The following is an 8209-nucleotide window of genomic DNA, read 5'->3' on the forward strand; positions in this document are numbered from 1 at the left end:
TAGCTGGGCATTGTGGTGGGCACCTGTGGTCCCAGCTACTTGGGAGGCTGAGGCAGGAGAATCGCCTAAGCCCAGGAGTTGGAGGTTGCTGTGATCTGTGTGATGCCATGGCACTCTATTGAGGGCAATAAAGAGAGACTCTGTCTCTTAAAAAAAAAAAAAAAGTTAAGGTCAATTGAAGACCATTCTGATATTTTTAGCATTCTCGCTTACTTAGACTCCAATATGCTTTCTTGGATGGGAGGCAAACGTGCAGTGTTAGCTAGTCAGTCAGGATCTGTTTATGGCCCCTGCTCCGGCCTACAATCTGTGTGTGCTTCTGGGAGGACCTTGTATATGGGCCTCATTCACCAGCCAACAGACTGGGAGAAAGATGAGAACTATTAATAATAGGAGGAAATAAAGATATTTACATCCACATTTCCATGCCCTGGTGCATTTTTCCTAAAAATGCCCTATTTCCTTACTTATAATTACAAAGAGATTCACAAGGTTTAGTTTGGTTTTATCCTGATTTTATTTTTGTTTGTCCTACAGAAGTTTAGTAATATTTGAATAAGCTATTAATATTTAACAGTCCACACAAGAGAATGTACGTAACACTCTAGATTTCTCTTGGAAAAACATATCAAGACCTGAAACCTGAAAACATCCCACCTGGAACATTTCATCCATTGACTAGTCAAGACCCATGTTTTGCTCATAATGATTTGGGACCTTTCTGATGCCCATGCTCCACTCCCACATCAGATGGTTTCAATCAAAGCTTTTCCGGGGAGGGGAATAGAATTCTGCCCAGCCTGCTGGTTGAGGCATAAGTGGTGAAACAGGCCTCCATAAAATCTTTCAGAAACCAAAAGCAAATACATGCATGTGGATAATATCACCACCAACTGCAATTTTTACCGAGGAATCAGAAAACACAGATGCACTCGCATTCTCTCAGATTTGCTGTATAAACATGATGTTCACTAGCAGCCATGGCCGCAGGCTGCTCAATAAACTCCAAGGATACTCAGGCCCTCGTCTTTGCAGAGTCCCTGGGGTGGGAGGAAAAGACTGGTTGTTGGGGAAACAAAGGCCTTGGGTTCTAGCCCCAACTGTGTGACACTGAGCAGGTCTCCAGAACTCTCTGAGTCTGGTTCTTTCTCTGGAAAATGAGAATAATAGTTCTTATTTTGCCTTTTGAGATAATATGTGGCAAAGGGCTTTGAAGCCCACATCCCCTTCCAACTGAAAGGAAGTTAGAAATTCCTGTTCTCCTGGGGTAAGAGGACAAAGGTGGACCCCCAGGGCTCCATCTCAGTGCCTCCTACCTTAATTCTACCCCTAGTGATTGCTCACACCTGGGGAGGAGGACTCACCTTAATAATCTACCAGTCATAACTTAGCACATGGACTGCAAAAGGATGTAGAAAATTCTCTAGCCTAAGAACAGGTACAAAGAGTCTTACAGGTGACCTAAAACAGCCTTAAAACTAAATATCATGTCAATAGCTTAAATCTACCTTGTGTTCCACACCCACAATGGGCTCTCAGGGAAGCTCTTGAGAGGTCCACATTTGTAGAAAGACTCTGGTTCCAAAGCCCTGAGCCCTGAGGTAGGCCTGACTCAGGTGGTATAAAGAACTGCTGCCTATACCCCTCGCCTCTTTGCCTCTTTTCCTACTTGCCCTGACAATGGAGGCCTGTTTGCTGTCTATGGTAAGCATATCCTGCTCTGTAAATGTCCATATTTTGTAAACCTAATCTTCTTTTTCTCAATAAACATTATCTCATGCTTATCTTACTTTGGAGTGTCAGGTCATTCTTTTGACCAAGAGCACTCTGGCAACCAAGGACCCAGGCAGCTGCCTGAAATTCTGATATTTAAGGACACATTCACCTCCCTTGAAACCCAAAATAACTGTAACATAGGATAATTTTAAGACACTGTCAGAGCATGGACTGTGCCTTTTCTATTGCCATGTCCCCATTGCTTAGGTATTAAATGGATAGCAGTTAGGCAGAATCAACTCACAGTATCTGAAGAAAGACTTCAAGTAGGGAGATCCCATCATGAACTGCACAGCCTTAACTGAAAGACCAGCCCTGTCTGCCTGGGAAGGACAACCTTTGTTATAGAGTCCTGGTCTCAAAAGAGCACACAGAATGGTGCAGAGCAAAACCAGCCAAGATATAACCAACCCTGGACATCACTGGGATGATTTGAGTTGAAGCCAAACTTACCCCACTTCCCTTCCCCATGGGGCCTTTTTCTGGTCAAGTAGAAGCTTAATGATTATAATTACAATCCAATTAAAACAGTTCTCAGCACATTATGAACAACTTCCCTCCAAACAAATAAGAGTCACATTAAGGAACTAAAAGCATTATATGGTAGCCCATGTAGAAAGAAGGCTCAAATTAAAGACATCTCAAAGGACCAGCAAAGTAGTTGGCCATGTGTTCATTTTGAAGGCCACTACCTGGAACCCAGGCTACCTGACAGGAGGAGGCACAAGATGTGAGATATTTAGCTTCACACGGGGTCTTTCTTTAAATCCAGAGACCCTGTAAAAGCTGTTGGGGAGATCACACAGCCAACTTCTAATGCCTAATTATCACCTGGAGAAGCCGAGGCTGGTGCTGAAGGGTGACTGGTAGTACCATAAAGGACTCAAGCAGTGTTTCTTTTTACATGCAATTAAGTGAATTATTGTCCAGGTCACTTTCTTTAAAAACAAAAATAGGCTGAGATAGCATGCAGTGGTGAAAATAAGTTAGTAAAGCTATTATTTTTGCTAGCTGAGAATGAAAGGGGAGTTATATGATGGATTGTGTAGAATCTCTGTCATCCTCTGTAAATGAGGCTCCCTTGCCACTTGTAATTTCTAAGTGTGAAAGTGTTACTCAGAAACCCCCACAAGGCAATGAATGAAAGCACAGAAAATGGATGAACTGAAAACACCCTCCTCTAGGTCTCCTGGACCTGGGTTGCCTTTAAACTGGCTTTGATGTATAATCTCTGCAGGCTTTAAGAACATTTAAAATGACCACAACTCTTGACCACAAACAAACAGGGCAGACGATTCTTCACAGGCGAGTGTACTTATGGGGAAAACAATGTACTATCTGATGTAAATCAGCTCTGCCCTGAAAATCCAAGATGACAGTTTACCTTTCTCCAGAAGAAAAGATGGGTATTTCCTAACCTGTAATAGTAGGTCCTTCCAGCTAGATGAGATTCCACAGAGGAAACTCCTGGAGACTTCCTGAGAAGAGGCACCAGGAGCCCACTTGGTCCTTGCATCCGATGCCAATTATGTACTTTGGGAGTTGAGCAAAAACAGCAGACTGCAGATCCTCATGTCCTTATAATCACATGTCAGAACTGTAGAAAAAGATCTATACTTTAATATTCATCAATCAAATCACTTATAAGATGTATTTAAAATGTATTACTTAATCACTACTAAAATAATGCCCTTCAGGAAAGGAAAATTGTGCTCTGAGCCCTCGTGTCTGCTCAGTCTTTTTCCTATTTTATCTCGTTTGCTCCTCAAAAGCAATCATAACAAAGTTCAATACCCCCAGGAAACTGAATTGGAGAGGAAGCTAGGACAGACACTCAGGTCTCTGAACTCCCAGCCCAATGCCATTGCTATAGTGTGTGTGAATTAAAATAAAATTTTAAGGCTTCCTCCCACCCTCAGTCAATGATGGAATGGACCCCTCTTGGCCAAGAGGATTCCCTAAAACTGAGCTGCTAGCCATGAGAAGGGAGGTCAGACATGCTTCATCATGCCTTTCCCTTGTGACATATTAACAGGCCTGAGGCTATGCAAAACAAGCTTGCAGGTCTTCAGTATACTAATAAACTATTTGAGCAGGGGTATGGTCTCTAATTAAGGGGCCCTAAGTCAAGCATTTCTGTTGGGGTTGGGGTTCCCAGTTTCCTGACTTAGTTGACCTGATTCGATTACATAGCTGAGCTAGAAAATTCAACCCAGGCTCAGAGGTAATTGAAAATAAAAATGAATGGAAACTGGAAATAAAATTGGAGTGACACAGGCAGAGCAGATAGAGAACAAAGTAACTTGCGCAGGTTTCGATGTAACAAAGAGAAATTTTTTTTAGGAAGAACAAAGAGATAGTTTAGAGCTCTTCCAAAGAGAGTTGAAAGTGGTATCCTCTCATGAAAGAGGTGCAAGAGAGACAGAGACAAAAAGACAGTACAGAGCTACAGATACCGTCTCTGTTTGCAATTGGTTGCAAGTCTTTCATTGGCCTCTTTGAACCTCCAGGCATTATTGTCCTTTCCTATTGGCCATTGAGTATTATCTCTTTCTATTGGTCATTGATTACTGTCTTTTTCTATTGGTCATTGGTTACTAAAGTTACCTCATACCCACATTCTTATGGACCCTCCAGACTTCCTAGTTCACAAAGACAGGTTTTCTTCCCACATCCCCATTCCCCGGTCAAAGCCTCTTTCTTTGTGTCCCTTCTCAGTTCCTTTTTGCTGACTCTGGGTTTTTTAAACAAAGCTTAACTCTTTCAGCCAATTGTCAACTAAAGAATCTTTAACCTATCCTCCACCTTCCAGTTGTCCCACCTTTTCAGGGCAAACCAAAGTACTCCTTCCATGTATTAATCCATGACTTTATCTATAGTTCCTGTCTCCCTAAAATGTACAAAACCAAAGTGTAACCCAACCACAGTGAGTCCACTTGCTAAAGGCTTCTTGGGTGTGGTACTAGCCATGGTCCTAAAAATTGGCTCAGAATAAAGCTCTTTAAATTATCTTAAACAGTATGGCTTCTCTTCCACTGATACATGGAACTGTTCTGAAAATCCATAAAGCAACGCCCATAACATAGGTGAGTTAAAGAAGGAGGTTTTTCAGTGATCCACAAATGAGTCAACTACATAAGTGGTTTTGTAGCCAGAATCTCTCCCTGTGCTGAATCCTTGGTCTCAGAGATTGGAAGAATGAATCCATTGACCACACAAGTAAGACAAAGGACAGATTTTACTTTGGCATGCCAAACGTGGGTTCTCCACTTGATAGCCTGTGTAGGCTTTCTGTCTAGGGGTTTATAATCACTTTTCTTACCCTGCAGGCAGGGGGTTTGGAAAGATGAATGTCACAACTGTTTTTGCCAGGGGCTTGAGGGCAGAAGTTAATTTTAAAACTGCCCTTATGTAAGAATCCAGTCTCATTTAGGGTGTGTTTTCTGATCCTGACATGGCAGCTTTGGTGGGACGTTGGTCAGACTAGCTTTTGGACCTACTTGGGCACAGAGAATGTGCGTGAGCTTGCTTAGGTATAGAAAATGGGGGTCTCTGTCCACCCCTGAGATGGGGTAACTGTATCAATTCCTGATGGTTTTCTCCATCCTCTCTGTCTCCATTTTTGATAAAGTAGATATATTAACAAATATGTTCAATTATCCAATACCTGGAATGTAATCATTGCTGTGAGAACTTATGTGTAAGTAGTGTTGGAGTCATTTCTGTCCTCTCACTCCACTCCAGACTCCAGGCTCTATATTATCCATTTTCTTTGCATCTGGAGTAACTCTTTTCCAACACAAATCTGACCATGTGGGTCCCCCTCCTTAAAATCATCTCCTTGCTCAGAATAAAGGCATAGATCTCACACCTGGGCTCTGCCCTCCTCTGGGCTTCAGTGACATGGGCTTCTGCCACCATCAGGGGCCTTCCTCTCTTGTTCCTCCCGCCCATTCTCTACACCGAGTGCCTTGACACCCAGTAAAGTCCTGTTCATCTTTCAGAGCTTAACAAATGGCCACCACCTCAGGAAAAACTCTTTTCTCATCTTTTGAAAGCCAGGTTTCTCCATTACTTGCATGTCCGTGGGCCATCTTTTTCTTTTTCTCCATAACTATCACCTCTTTTTGTGATCATCCATTTGTAGAACTGGTTAACTTCACTGTTGTGTAAGGACCATGGACACAGGGACTGTATCTTGGTTCACACTACTTGCTCCCATACCTTGCATAGAGTTTACCATCATGTACATGCTAAAGAAATATCAGTAAGTGAATGGATGAATGAATGAACAAATCTTATAAGAAGCCGAGCTTGATAGCCCTGCTATCTTCCTAATTGCAGAACACAAAGTTATTAACACCTGTAATAGACTAGATAGTGACACAAACATCATCACAGCAAGTTGGTCTGCTTCCTGGACCCCATGTTTCATCTTTAGCCCTCTCAATATGCAGCCAAGAACAGTTCCATATCAATCAAATCCTCCTCTTGGGGATCAATAGTGGAGGCAGAGGCAAGGAAGGGTAGCTCCCTACCAACTGGATGGCTCTGGTGTCATTGCTTAAGAAAGCCATGGCCAGTGAGGACAAGGACCTCACAAATGCTGAAGTTGAAGAGTTTCAGCATAAAAGATAGGGGAGCTGCCACAGTGCTCCAGCATCTAAATCATCTGCATTTTAAGACGCTGGATTATCACTATGTGGGCTTACTCAATGGGTTATGTTTCATGAGGAGAAAATGCCAGCCATCCCTGATATGTGAGAACTAACAAAACAAGAGGGTACCCAAAATACTGGTTTGACCTTGTAAAAATATTAAAATAATGATAGTCATTTATTAGAACCACTTACTATCCATATGTACTATTACTGCTATTATTGCAATAGCATTTGGGTTCCTCATTAATCATGGGTGAAGCCTTCTTTGTTTAATCTCTTTTCTAAACATGGAAGAAACCTCTCTGTATTTTGACTCCGTCCTTTTAGTGTATTGACATCATAGCCCAGATGCTCACAGCCTAGGCTGGGAAGCCTGGAGTTGGTAAGCATATATCTTCCATTCACCTTAACCGTGGGCCTGCAGAGTTTTTATCCATCCCAGTGGTGACAGTGCAAAGTCCTATATATCATAGAATTCTGAGAATAGGAATCTGCCCTTGCACTAAACATCTTTAGCAAACTGACTGAGACTTCTCAAGGCCCAAATCATCCTTATCCTTGCTGTTCCAGGTGGTTTCTGGGTGACCCCACTTGTAACGTGGTCTCAAGGACCCTATGAATCCATTCCCACCTGTGCACAGGTCTTTGAAGAACGTATATTTGCTATGAGTTTTGTTGGGACCTCCTATTACAAAAATTTTTGATCCTTTGATGGTTTAGCTATACACCTTGGTGCTGTCATTATCCTGCCAACCTTCCTTTGTTCTTTGGAGGTATTGGGCCTGGATCCAGAGACATTTAAGGTGAGACAAGTGAAGTATCTATGTGCAAATTGGAAAGAGGTGCTCGCTCTCAGCAGCATGCAAGTACCAACCCTTTCTGACTCACATCTTCTTCTCCCATGAATCTTCCTGTGCTTCCTGTTTCCCCTGCCTTCTTTTCAATCAGTTGCCCAAGCCATTTCCTACAGGACCAGATAATGCCCACTCTGGGCTTTTCAGTAAGAAAGTATAGGCAGTTCTCATATATACAGTTCAAATATGTGCAGATTTCAATTATCCCCAGTCCCACAATAACATGGTTTAAATCTCAAATATTATTATATCTAATACTGACATATCAATGGTATGTTAATTGTAATTTCATAATATAAAATTTTCATTGATAGCTCTTCAGTCCATACGTTACTGTGCAAATAAGATGTGTACTATGATTAGTGACCAGTCACATCATTTCTTCTAAACTCTGAGAGTGAGTCTCATGATGCATCTCAAATTCTGCTCCTCCACAGACAGCAAAGGATGTAGCTGTGTTGCTCTCTTGTCTCCTAGTGATAAACCCATGTGACATTTTACAAAATCAATCATTGAACAAGGGAATTAGGGTGGTGCCTGTGGCTGAAAGGAGTAGGGCACTGGCCCCATATACGGAGGTTGTGGGTTTAAGCCCAGTCCTGACCAAAAATTGCAAAAAAAAAAAAAAAAAAAGTGGGGAATTAGCCACCAGTGCAGGAAAAGTGATAGCACTGAAAATAAAACTGAAGTTGAAGGTAAAGGTAAAGGGAAATATAGAAGACACAGCCTGAGGGCATGTTGACACAGCTACCAGAAGGGAAGTTCCAGTGTGCAGCCAAAGGAACCTCATAAAGATCAACTTATTGACACAAATGAGGACAGCAATTGTAATAAAAAACGATGAATATGTCTCAGAGGAAGTGATTCCAACAAAAATCTCACATTAAATAAAACTTCTTGGTGCTAAGTGGTATTTCC

The sequence above is a fragment of the Otolemur garnettii genome, unplaced genomic scaffold, assembly GCF_000181295.1.
Source record: "Otolemur garnettii isolate 467f Iridium unplaced genomic scaffold, OtoGar3 scaffold00028, whole genome shotgun sequence".
In the NCBI taxonomy this organism is placed as follows: Eukaryota; Metazoa; Chordata; class Mammalia; order Primates; family Galagidae; genus Otolemur; species Otolemur garnettii.